The sequence below is a fragment of the Arachis ipaensis genome, chromosome B3 (genome assembly GCF_059453495.1).
Source record: "Arachis ipaensis isolate K30076 ecotype BB chromosome B3, ASM5945349v1, whole genome shotgun sequence".
Lineage (NCBI taxonomy): Eukaryota > Viridiplantae > Streptophyta > Magnoliopsida > Fabales > Fabaceae > Arachis > Arachis ipaensis.
This window is the reverse complement of record NC_142438.1, coordinates 75,594,853-75,609,156: the sequence shown is the minus strand read 5'-3', so window position 1 is coordinate 75,609,156 and position 14,304 is coordinate 75,594,853.

Below are 14,304 nucleotides of genomic sequence, written 5' to 3'. Positions count from 1 at the left end.
ACTGGGCATTATTAATCATAATGATAATATATGTGTATTGTGTAAAAAGGGTAGAGAATTTGTTCATCACTTGTTTTTTGCCTGTGAGTTTACATGGCAGGTATGGTGTGCTTGGTTGAAGTTTACTGATAGAGCATGGGCCATACCGGGGTCCATTAAAGAGTTCCTCAAGAGTTGGACTGGAGTACCAGGCGAAAAGTCGGAGCAAAAGAAATGGCTAATAGGATTTTGTGCAGTTATTTGGAACATTTGGTTGGAGCGGAATAGCAGAGTTTTTCAGAGCTCAGAAACAAGTGTTGAAGGTGTAAAGATTATGTCATTTTCGAGTTATAAGGAATGGGGTGGAGTTAATCCGTTTGGTTGTTGATGGCAATGCCGGAGATGACAACGGGTTATACTAGTTATGTGTGTTATGTCTTGTTTCTAGTGCGCTTAGTTCCACACTGCTCCACTTTATTGTGTTGAGCTTCTTTTGTTAAAAAAAAAAAAGATCACTCGGGTCTCCTACCAATTAAATTATGTGGATACTTTCGATCAAGTTTTTGTCTAAAATTTTCAACGTCCATATATTCAAATGTCAAATTTGTACAATGATTTTGTGACGTGGTCTTATAATCTACTTAAATGTGGTGTGCATTTTTTCTTTGCATAGATTATTTTGAGTTGTGTTAATGTAAGATGCTTTTGCTATATCCTTATTTGATAAATGGTGATGATGGGCATGTTCAAAATTATGTGAATGTAATCTCTGATGTCTTGATTGAGCACCATCCAACAGACCTTAACTTTAGAGGTGGCAAGAATTCTCAACCACTGCCAGCTACTGCAATCACATGCAGACTGATAGGAATAAAATACACAATTTTCTACTTGTAAGAATTAGAGGAGCAACAATATCCACTCACAACAAGTATTAACACCAGCACAATAATACCCAATAGCAGCGGAAAAATCACATAAACCAGAAATTAGAAACACAAGCTAACACACCAAGATTTTTAACGTGAAAAACCTCCTCAATGAGAGAAGTAAAAATCACGAGTCACCAAGACCAGGAAATAGCTTCACTATGATGAAAAATAGAATACAAGAAAGTCACAAATTACTGCACAAAACGTGCATACAACAAGCCAAACAACCCAAGTTTCAAAGCTTTTAAAACAAGAACAAGAAGATGAAAATACCACAAAAATAGAGCTACTGTGCATGGCCAATATCTCCAGTTACAGACATCGAATCGAAGATCCGAACAGTGAAATCAAAGAATCAGATGTTTAGAACATACTGTCCAAATTTGAGCTTGATCCAACGGTTAATAAATCTGTAGTGACCAATTTACAGAGACAGCTTTATGTATATGCAAAAATAACTTTCTCTCTTCTTTTCTCTCTAGTGTTTGGTGTTTTCCTTTCAAAATGACCTCTCTCTCTCAACCCTAACTCACCTCAGCCACTTCAACTATTCATGGGATTGGATACTAATATTTGGGATTTTTCTCCACATAGGAAGGGAGCCCAAAAACCCAACAAATCTCCCCCTCATGACTATGTGGAGGTAACCTTCAATCCGCCGATTAAGCAAAAAACTTCAAACTTCCATCTTGGTAATGCCTTGGTCATCATATCAGAACCATTCTCATCAGTATGAACATTTTCAAGTTCCAACAACTCAGCATCCAAAACATCACGTATCCAATGATACCTCATATCAATATGTTTGGATCGAGAATGAAAGGTAGAGTTTTTACCAAGATGTATAGCACTTTGACTATCACAAAATAACACATACCTCTCTTAAGTAAACCCGTGTTCCTTTAAGAATTTCTTCATCCAAAGCATCTCCTTGCACGCTTCGATAATGGCAATAAACTCGGCCTCGGTAGTAGACAAAGCAACAAATTTCTGCAATCTAGGTTGCCAAGACACAGCTCCACCTGCAAAGTTGATCAAGAAGCCTGAAATGGACCTTCTAGAGTCAATATCTCCTGCCATGTCTGAGTCAGTGTAACTAACTAGAATAGGCTTATCACTTCCATAACACAACTTCATGTTAGAAGTACCACGAAGATATCTCATTATCCATTTTACAGCATTCCAATGCTCTCTTCCTGGGTTTGAAACAAAACGGCTAACACAACCAACAGCATGAGCTATATCCGGTCTTGTGCACACCATAGCATACATTAAACTACCCATGGCTGATGCATATGGAACTTTTTCCATGTCTTTCATCTCTTCATCACTTGATGGACTTTACTTGCAACTCAATTTGAAGTGTGTAGCAAAAGGAGTACTGACGGCCTTTGCTTTATCCATTTGAAACCTGTGCAATATTGTCTCTATGCATTTCTCCTGTGACAACTAAAGTTTCTTCCCCTTTCTATCACACTCGATTCTTATACCAAGAATCTCCTTTGCCAGCCCAAGGTCCTTCATTGCAAATGACATTGCAAGTTGCTTCTTCAACATATCAATCTTAGAAGCATTCTGACCAACAATAAGCATGTCATCAACATATATCAAAAGGATAATAAAATCATTACTAGAAAAATGTTTAACAAATACACAATGATCAGAAGTAGTCTTCTTGTAGCCTTGTTATGCCATAACAGACTCGAACTTCTTGTACCATTGTCTTGGAGCTTGCTTCAAGCCATACAAGCTCTTCTTCAGTTTGCAAACATGATCCTCTTTGCCCTTTACCATGAAACTTCAGGTTGTTCCATGTAAATTTCATCCTTAAGATCGCCATGAAGGAAAGCAGTTTTCACATCCATCTACTCTATCTCTAAATCAAGACTTGCAGCCAAACTCAAAATAGTCCTAATAGAAGATCTTCTCACAACCAGTGAAAAGATTTCATTATAGTCAACTCCCTTTTTCTGCCTGTTGCCCTTGACCACCAATCTAGCCTTGTACCTTGGACACTGAGAATTTTCTTCATGCTTCAACCTATAAACCCGCCTGTTCTGCAAAGCTTTCTTCCCTTTTGGCAACTTCACAAGCTCAAATATTTAATTATCATGCAAGGATTTCATTTCATCTTGCAATGCATTAAACCATTTCTTATTGTCGTCGCCTTCCATAGCTTCCGCACAGCATTCAGGTTCTCCCCCATCAGTCAAGGTCACATATCCATCAGTAAATGTCACATACTCATTAGAAGGATACCTCATTGAAGGTCATCGCTCTCTAGTAGACCTCCTAGGATAGAAACCTAGTAGATCTCCAGGTAGCTCAGGTTGATTATCAGCATCATCATCAACTGGAGCATCAATCAGATCTCCCATCTCCTGTTCATCAGGAACCAAAGGCTCATTTTGCTGCATATGCTCCTGATCTTGATTCTCTGCTAGTTCTGACAAAGGAGGAGGCTGAACTGGATCTACATAAGTCAAGTCACTGCTCTCTTGTGATTGACTCTTCTTTGCCTTTTCAATGTCCTCAATGGTCTGATTTTCAATAAACTCTACATCACGGCTTCTTACAAGCTTCTTTTCAACTAGATCATAAAGCCTGTAACCAAACTCATCTTGACCATACCCAATAAAAATGCACTGCCTCGTCTTCACATCCAACTTGGACCTCTCATCCTTTGGAACATGAACAAATGCTTTGCATCCAAAGAATCTCAAGTGACCATACGAGACATCTTTGTCCGACCAAATATGATCCAAAATATCATTATCTAAAGCAATTGTAGGACTCAGATTAATCACATGAGCCACTGTAAGTAGCGCTTCACCCTAAAAGACTTTAGGTAGCTTAGCTTCAGTAAGCATACACCTAACTCTTTCAATCAATGTTCATCTTTTCTGCCAAACCATTTAACTGAGGTATTTTAGGAGGTGTCTTTTCATGCCTAATGCCTTGCTACTTGAAATACTCATCAAATGGTCTACAATACTCACCACCATTATCAGTGCAAATACATTTAAGTTTTTTACCTATTTGCCTCTCAACCAAAGCTTGGAATTGTTTGAACTTTTCCAAAGCTTGGTTCTTTATTTTCAAAGCATAAGTCCAAAGCTTTCTTGAATGATCATCAATAAAAGTAATAAAGTAAATAGCTCCACTAAAAGATCGTACCTTCAAATGACCACAAATATCGGAGTGCACCAATTCCAAGAAGTCTGATTTTCTTGAAGGTTGATGCTTCTTGAAGGATAATCTTCTTTCTTTGCTATCCATGCAATGAGAACATTTCTCCAACTCTACATTCTTCAAACCTGAAAGAGCATCCTTTCGAGTCAAATAATTAAGTCCTTTTTCACTAATATGACCAAGTCGTCTGTGCCACAAGCTACAAACTTCTTTACTTTCAATAGCATTCACACTACCTTTTGCAATCATGGCATGCATCATATACAAACTTGAAGTAGCTTTTTCTTGAGCCACCACTAAGTTACCTTTAGTAAGCTTCCATTGTCCAAAGCCGAAAGTGTTTACAAAGCCTTCATTATCAAGCCTTTTAATTGAAACCAAATTCAAGCGAACATCTGGAGCGTGTCTAACATCTTTGAGTAGCTGTTTTATTCCTATATTAGTCTCAAGACAAACATCTCCTACACCAATAACCTTGGCTAAACCATCATTACCCATCTTAAGCACTCCAAAATTACATGGAGTATAAAAAGTGAAGAACTCCTTCTTCGGTGTAACATGTATTGAGGTGCCACTATCAATTACCCAGCTGAACTCATCATCAGAAACACGATTGACCTTGTACTCATAATCAGCAATATCAACAGTAAGAAGATCATCTGAAATAGAAGATACACGATCATTACCACTACCATCCTTCTTTTCTTGCTTACCTTTGTTTTTCTTTTTCCAAAGATAGCAATATTTTTTAACGTAGCCCATTTTGTGACAGTAGTAACACTCAACATTCTTGTATCTTCTCTTAAATTTGCTCCTGCTTTTACCTCTACCCTTTTGAACTCTATTCTGATTTCTCCCCCTGGTTTCAGTGACTAACATTTCAGAGTGTGACGAAGAATTCTGTGTCTTCCTTCTCATCTCTTCATTTAAAATACCACTTTAACAAGTTGCATGCTCACTTTACCATTCGGAGCAGAATTAGTAAGAGAGATACGAAATGTCTCCCAAGAATCTGGTAGAGTATTTAGCAACCACAATCCTTGAACCTCATCTTCAAACTTGATTCCCATGCTTGAAAACTGATCCACAACTCCTTGAAATTTATTCAAGTGATCTAATACTTGTGGCTCCTCCTTATATCTCAAATTCATCAACATATTCAACAAGTACAATTTATTATTGCCAGACTTGGAAGCATACAAGGATTCAATTTGATTCCACAAAGCCCTAGCATGAGTCTCATTAGCAATGTGATTGTAAACATTATCATTCACCCATTGCCTAATAAAACCACAAACTTGTTGGTGTTCAAACTCCCATTCTTCATCTATTTTAAATTCTGGTTTTTGTGTAGAAAATACGGGTAAATGTAGATTTTTGACAAACAACAAATCCTTCATTTTGCCCTTCCATAGATAGTAATTAGTGCCATTCAAACTTATCATCCTAGTAGAATTATTTGCCTCCATCTTTCAAGCAAGTTATAACCAAATACCCAAAACTGAGCTCTGATGCCAATTGATAGGAATAAAACACACAATTTCCTACTTGCAAGAATTAGAGGAGCAACAATATCCACTCACAACAAGTATTAAGACCAGCACAATAATACCCATTAGCAGCGGAAAGATCACATAAATCAGAAATTAGAGACAAGCTAACACACCAAGATTTTTAACGTGGAAAACCTCCTCAATGAGAGAAGTAAAAACCACGAGTCACCAAGACCAGGAAATAGCTTCACTATGATGAAAAATAGGGTACAAAGAGTAACAAATTACTGCACAAAATGTGTATACAACAAGCCAAACAACCCAAGCTTCAAAGCTTTCAAAACAAGAACAAGAAGATGAAAATACAACAAAAATAGAGCTACTGTGCGTGACCAATATCTCCAGCTACAAACATCGAATCGAAGATCCGAACGGTGAAATCAAAGAAACCAGATGTGTAGAACACACTGTCCAAATTTGAGCTCGATCCAACAGTTAACGAATCTGCAGTGACCAATTTACAAAGACAGCTTTGTGTATGTGCGAAAATAACTTTCTCTCCTCTTTTCTCTCTAGTGTTTGGTGTTCTCCTTTCAAAATGACCTCTCTTTCAACTCTAACTCACCTCAGCCACTTCAACTATTTATGGGTTTGGATACTAATATTTGGGATTTTTCTCCACATAGGAAGGGAGCCCAAAAACTCAACACAGACAATGTCATTGTACATGCGGCGATATTGTTGGCGTCGCCCTCCTTTGAGCCACTAATATCCAACGCACTTTTGAAGCGTGCACAAACTCACTAGCGCCATGGCTACCCGAAGCAGCAGCATCAGTTACTCCTTGCTGTCAAGGTTGAGCTCGAGTAGTTCATCATATCCATCATCGATGACCCAAGCATCAGCAACGTCATGCGCGAAGCAAGTTTCTCTAGCCCGCCATTAAAGCAACAATCGAATAGTTCCTCACCCAAAAGTGAAGGGTTTAGACAGTGGTGTTAAAAAATTAGGGATTGGGTGGTGGCTACAAAAAGTTTGGAAATCGGAGGAGGAGTAATTTAGATTAGGAAGGGTAGATTAAAAATTTTGAATAATTTTTTAGAATTTGGATAATTTTATCAACAAAAATTCATCTTTTATGTGTACAAAGTCAATTTAGTTTTTTTGGAAGTAAATTTCTCAATGTATTATATATTCATGGTCAAAAATGATAATTTACTCAAATTTTTATTAAAAATTAAACTTTTGTATTTTTAATATACTTTTTAAAAGTTTTCAATACAAAAAAAATGAAAAACTTATTATTTTTAATATTCTTAGTCAGATCTAATTTGGTAAAATTTTTTAAAGTGATTGCATTAAGAAATACAAGCATCTTACTCTACATTTGATAAATAAATAAAAAATCAATCATGTTAAGTGTACACTAAAATTAGTCACTAGTGTAGAATATATATTAAAATATAAAATACAGATTAAAATAAATTAAACTATATATGTATCTATACAAAAATACATAATGGCTAACTTTATTATACAAATGGTATTTTTTATTAAAAAGTTAGATATGTTTTTAAAAGAATCTAAGAATATACTTTTAAAAATTAGTTTACACTTGTACGATACGTTGCTGGTACGGGTTGATGGAAGGATCAGAGACTCGCCAGTTTTGGTGATGACGCGATCGAACCTTTGGAGGTATAGGTTAATGGATCTAAGAGGGAGGTGATACCTGCAAAAATACTTCGACGCTCAAGTTATAATGGGTCTAAGAAGTATAGGTTAATGGTGTGTAATGTACCTGGAAGAGCTTTAGACTCCCTTTTATATAGTTTTTCGTATTATCTTATTTTATCAGTTAGCCAGGATAAGGAAGATATTTGAATTTGAATGTTGGTTAGAGATTCTCGGTCTTCTGGCCTGTTTGGGCCGTAGAGACGATTTGGGCTCGAGAATCGGGTTGTCGTTGGGCAATTTGGAGCCCCAAACACCAGGTCCGGAACAGTTGTCCACAGATTGTGAGAGCATATTTGCTTGGTCTCATCGCTGGCTGGTGAGTTCGGTTCTCTGTAGTTTGGGAGTCCGTGATCTCGTGGTCAAGTGCTGGGCCGTCCCAGCATCTATTCGTTGCGTTTCTCAATGATGGGATTTTTTGTTATGCTTTCCAAGGCATCATAATGATGCTTAGTTGGAAAGATAGGTTGTCGTCTTTTTTCCAGTTTTACCCCTTGTCCCTCCATACCCCTTGTCCCTCCACATGTTCATTAAAACTTTGGGGGTTTTATTTCTCTTCTTTTATAACTGCCTTCTTCATTTCTCCATTTTTCTATTGCCTTTCTGCTCTCTTTTCTAATTCTCTGGGCATTTTTTGCTAGTTTCTGGCGCTGCTCTTTCGGATTAGTTGCCGTACTCCTTGTTGGTGCTGCATTTCCTTGCGCCCATCCTGTTTTGTCATTTTTCTTTGGTTTCTGAGAATAGGTTGGTGCCTTTCTTCAGCTTTTATATTTTTCACTTCGTTGTTTTTTTATACTATTTCATGCTTTTATTTTTGGGCTTTCTTTTGTGTTGTAGTAGTAAAATGGGGGGGGGGGAGTTGCCACTATTTTGGTGTAGTATGAAATCTAGTAGGTTTTATGTTCTCTGTATTTCTGGGGAGTGGGTTGACGGTGGTGTCCCTTTTGGTTATAGGTATAATTTGGTAGAGGGCGGTTCAAAAAAATCCGGGTCTGCTTTTTCGGGCTAGGAGTATACCGGACCATTACCATTGGATGACCTCCAATGTTTTAGGTATACCTTCTAGATTGGGTGAGGGTGATCTTAAAAAACTTCGAGATGACAGGGCCGTATGCGGCGGAGGCAAGGCGGAACGTTAGTATGAACTCGTGTTTGCTGATGAGAACAAGAGGATATGCTACATTAACTTGCATTCCCTCCGAGTTCCCGAGTGTGGATTCACGAACCACTATTTACAAAGTTGGGGGTTTGGCCTCCCTTTTTGGTTTTCACCATGGCTCTTTTGAGTAGGGTTCTCGTGGAGCCGACCCAGTTGCATCCGAACAGCTGGGCGGCCATTTAGACGTTTGAGCTAGTATGTGACTTCTTGGAGATCTAGGCTCAAGTTGAGGTGTTTTTGTTTTTCTTTCTTTGTATTATTCTGCATAAGGAAGGGAAGAATCGGAAGGGCTATATCTCCTTCCGGTCTCAGTCGAATCGTCATATTTTCAGAGGATTCGTTCCACGGTTTTAAGGCAGAGTATTTCAAGGTTCGCCCCACCCGAGGTCATCACTCATTTTGGTTGACCTTGGAGGGTGAGCACCGAATTGCTACTTATTGGAATTTCGGGGCGGGGCCTCCTATCTGACAAGGATAACTTATGGGGGTCTGACTCCTGAGAACAAAGATATCGCCGACATTTTATTGGCAAATTTCAGGGATAGGCCATTGAATCTTGGCTATGTGATGGGGGATCCTGAGGCGGGTAAATCTTATGTGGTAGGTTTTCCCCTTATTTTGAATTTCTAAGTTTGTGTTTTTGTTGCTTTTATTTCCGAGTTTGTAACTTGTGGTTTTTGCTTTGCTTTGTTTTTATAGTTGAGATGGCTGGCGGGCAAACGACTTTGGCGAGGTTGAAGTACTCTTTCCTTCGTGACTCAAAGACTGGGGGTGAGGGGGACTCGCTGTCAACTCCTTTGGTTGTTTCCCAGTTGGGTTTGCAAAGTGGTGTCTCAAGAGGTGGTTGTTGCCAGGGCAACTGGTGCCGATGCCGAGGTCATCGAGATCCCCGTCACTCAGTCCAGCAAGAAGCGGAAGAGGCTAGTTAAGGGTGGTGAGAATTTGGAAGAGGAGGTTAGTGTTACTTCTGTGATAGATAAGGATTTTGAGGCTCTAGCCTTCATTGACAAGCATCTCCTTTCGGGTACCGAGGAGTTCTTCTATCATTGCAACCTTGCAGGCCAGGCCAAGTCTGTTTATCGGGCTCTTCTCTACTCTACTGCCATTATGCAGAAGATGGAACCGATGCTGACCCAAGTGCTCCTTCTAGATGGCAAGTTTTGCCATTCTCAGGCAGAGGACGGTACGCTTAAGAGCAGCTGGAGGATGTTGATACTGCTTGGTAGAAAGCTGCGAAGGATGCTAAGGAGGTTAGTTCAGAGATCCTATGTCTTTTCGAGTGGGAGACCGAGCTTGTCTCACAGCTTGCTCGAACTCGAAAGTAGGCTGGCAATGCTGAGCTAGAGGTGTCTTCCGCTTGTTCCGAGGTGGAATCACTAAAGACCGAGGTTGCGTAGCTAAAGAAGGATAAAGAAGGCCTACTCGTCGACGCCAAAGATGCTATTCCGGGGATCGAGGAAGCTTTGAAAGCCCAAGTTCAGGTGTTGTCTCCCGATGTGGATGTGTCGGTGTTAGGGGCCTTCTGAACCGTGAAGGACGGGGAGATTGTTGACTTAGAGTAATTTTTACTTTTATGTTTTGTAAAGAATTGTTTATGTTTGTAAGTCGTTTGTTCGACATGTATACACTGCCTTGGTGGCCTTTTAGGCCGTTCATTATGAACTTTGTTTGGGCCTCTTGGTGGGTCAGATTTCATGCTTATTTTGTTTTTGGATATCCGTTTTATTGGCCTCGGGAGTGATCGGTCCCGGGGTGGCTGTTTTGTTCGTACTGTTTTCATTTGGCAAAAATGTAAAAAATAAGGAAAGTCTTTTCTTTTGAATGAATAACCTATTTATTAAAGGTCGAGCCTCGTTAAAACCTCATATTATCTTTGGGTAGGAAAGAGTGCTCGAAAAAACAAATTAACATGAACATGACAATCGAAAAAATAAAAGAAATACAAAATCTGTAAATAAACCTTAAAATTTGCTAGAGTTATCAACTCGGTAGAGTTCGCCTATGAGTAGTAACGCCATATGTTCGCAGCATTCCATGACCTTAGTAGCTCGGTGCCATTAAATCGTTCCAGCTTGTATGCTCCCTTCCTGATTACAGACTTAACTCGGTAGGGTCTTTCTAGTTGGGAGTTAGCTTTCCTTCTTCCGGGGTAGGGGGCAATGTCTTTGCGTCATAATACCAGATCTCCTTGTTTGGAATTCCGTTTTACCACTTTTTGGCTATATCTCAAGCTTACCTTTTGTTTTAAGGTGAGTTCTTGTAGGCGGGCTATGCTTCTAACTTCATCTACGAGATCTCGTTCTGCGGCTTCGTCATGTTCTCTGACGGTCCTTCAAGGGATGGGTTCTCCAACCTCAACGGGAATAACGGCTTCTAGGCCATATGTTAGCCTGAAGGGGGCTTCCTGGTCGAGCTCTGGGGAGATGTTTGGTACGACCAGAGTATGGAGTCGAGCTTGTAAGCTCGAAGTCCTTTGGCTTCGTCTAGCCTTTTCTTGAGCACTTTTAGGATGACTTTGTTGGCTGTCTCTACTTGGCTATTGATTTGTGGATGTTCCACTGAGCTAAACTTCTGTGAGATGCCAAATCCTTCCAGGAACTCCCTGAAGCGCTTATTATCAAACTGGGTCCCATTATCTGAGATCACGATCTCTGGGATCCCGAACCAGGTTATGACTTGACTCTAAAATAATTTTTGGCATTGAGTGGCTATGATTATGGCTAGTGCTTCAGTCTCGATCCACTTGGTGTAATAATCGATAGCCACTATGAAAAATTTGAGTTGCCCGAGAGCCGTGGGAAAGGGGCCTACGAAGTCAATTTCCTAAATTCTGAAAGGGCGTTCTGCCGTTAGCATACTGAGCTGATGCGGGGCCACTTGGTAGAGGTCAGCGTGCACTTGGCACTATCTACAGCTTTTGACTAGTTGGAGGACATCTTTGATGATGGTAGGCCAAAAGTATCCAGCTCGGATAACTTTCTAGGCTAGAGTCTTGCCTCTAACATGGTGGCCGCAACATCCTTCGTGAATTTCACGAAGTATGTAGTCCGTTTGACCGAGCTTTATGCACTTGAGGAGGGGTTGGGACAGTCCTCTCTTATATAACTGTCCTACTATTGTGGTGTACTTTGTGGCATCCCGCTTCAAATATTTTGCCTCTTTCGGGTCTTCGGGCAAGTCTCCGGTGGTGAGGTACCTGAGAATCAAATAAGTCCAAGAGTGGTGACTGGACAAGGGCAAGTTTGTCAAGTAGGTGTCCGTGATGGAAGGTGTTTTTATGACTTCTTGGATTAATGAACGGTTTCTTGAGCATGACTTGGTGCTTGCCAGTTTGGAGAGCAGGTCAGCTCTTGCGCTCTTTTCCCTGGGAATGTGCTGGATAGTCACCCTATTGAATTCGGCGATTAGTTCCTTAACCTTAGATAGGTATTGTTGTAGCACAAGGTTCTGTGTTTGATAGTGTCCGTTAATTTAAGAACTGACTATCTTGGAGTCGTTGTAAACTCGACTTGGTTGTTGGAGACTGAAAATTCGTACCGAATTAATTATTCAATAGTAATGCTGTTCTTATTTTCTAATATTACTCCTGTCCTGCCAAATTCAAATAAAGTAAATATCAATAAATAGAGTTGAGAAGAAATATACAAAAGTGTATATTGATTTGGCTAACAAGGTCTATACTGAGTCTCCAACCGACTTGAAAGTTTCATTATTTGAATAAGTATTTACAAGATATTTTTTATTCAAGTTTTCTTCAATTAAGATAATTTGAATCACAACTTATTTAAGAATTTTCAGATATTATTGCATAAATTTTTTTTAGGTTAAATTTGACTCAAATCAACTAAAATGATCTAAAAACTTTAGATATTTTTCAAGTTTTTTTGGTTTAAGTTTGGTCACGAATGTATTATATACTACAAAGAATAATAAATGTATATAAAACATTTGTAACTTCTAAAATCCTTATTTTAAGAAATATCAAAGATAAAAACTATTTTAGATTGTATTTGTAAATTTGGTGTGTAATAAACAACTAAGATTACAAAAATATTATATTAACTTTTCTGATTTGGGGATAGCTTATTACAATGAAAAAAGAATAAAAAGAATAAACAATACTTGAAAACAAATGAGTAGTATTTTGTTACAATGCAAACTTCTTATCCTTTACAGGTTCCTTGACATGTATTTAATATGCTGCTTGGCAAATGAATATTGAAAACATTTTCTTTCTTCGCAATCAACTTGATTTCTTGAAATGTGCAAGCCGGAAGTACAAATACAGCCTCTCTAATAAAGAGCTTTTAGTAACCTTTTCTACACTTCTAGCATATGAGTGAGAAATTTTTTCTTTTAAACATTTTAGCTTGTTGAGCACGTTTATAATTTGGAACCAAAATATATCCTTGAATTTGAATATTTTTCTAAGGTGTAGGAGTTTTTTATATCTTACTTATATGATCTATGAATCATTATGTGGCTGATTTTTATTTATATGGAAAAAATATTGGTGTTTTTGTTAGAAATGAAATTATTTGGTGTAATTACAGATATGTGAATTTTGTAGGTGAAAAATCAACAAGTAAGGGCGTGTTAGACACGTGGTAATATCTTGATCAACACGTGGAGACGTGTTGAACATGTGACACCATCTTAACCAACACGTGAGGACGTGTTGCAACACGTAAAGAGCGTATTGAATAATTTCTACAATACTGTAATATACTTCAAATGTCAATATTCAACCAAAACATAATCTTTATTTCCATATTAAAAATAATTTCTGTCATTTTGTCGTAGCTTCTAAAATAAGTACTAAACTCAAACTTACATCCTGAGGTGTTTGAGCATTAAATATAGCATTTTCAAGCCTTATACCTTTTTGGTTTGCAGTAAATTACTTAGAGAAATATTCTCTAGTACTTCAGAAATTGAGCAAATTAAATCATTAGTAATGAATTAATTAATGAAATTATAAGATTATATTTGTCATTTGTTAATCATTAAAATTTAATCTAAAATGTGAAACTAATAATGAACGCTTAGAAAATTTCGAACAAAACTTTGTTAGTTCTTCTAGGATTGATTTGACTCATATATACCATTATACCGTGAAAGAAAGAGTCATTTGTGTGTTGAAAATTGGTTTAATTATTCTGTTGGTTTTTATAATTTTACAAAATTTTTAATTAGATCTTTATACTTTTTTAATTGAATTTTTATACTATTTTTAATTTTGTAATTATGTCATTTCTATATCAAAAATGTTAAAATTAACATAATATTTCTTCTAAATATATACCGTCAAATATATAGTTAGCTTTTTAATTATAAAACTTAATTTATCAAAAAATATTAAATTAACTCCAATATTTTTTATACTAGAAATGTCCTAATTATAAAATTAAAAGTAGTATAAGAATTTAATTAAAAAAATATATAAAAATCTAATTAAAAATTTTAATAAAACTATAAGAACAAAATAATTAAACTTTGAAAATTTCGATATATTTTATTCCTTGAACTAGATAGAAGGTACGCTTGCATTTTGGTTGTAGATTACTTTTTTCCTTCGAGGCAGTTTCATATTGTTGTGTGTACAAGAAGAGAAAAACATTTGGCTTGTTGAGCACGTTCATAAATATTTGAAGCCAAAACTATCCGATTTTTATGTAACACTATTTCTAAGGTCAATTTCCACGTGTTCTTCCATTTTTTAGGTAGACAAGAATCTCAAAAGCTTATTCTAAAGTTTTGATTGTGTAGTAGTTTTGTTCAAATCTCATTTTTATCTAGTTTGTTTTTAACAATT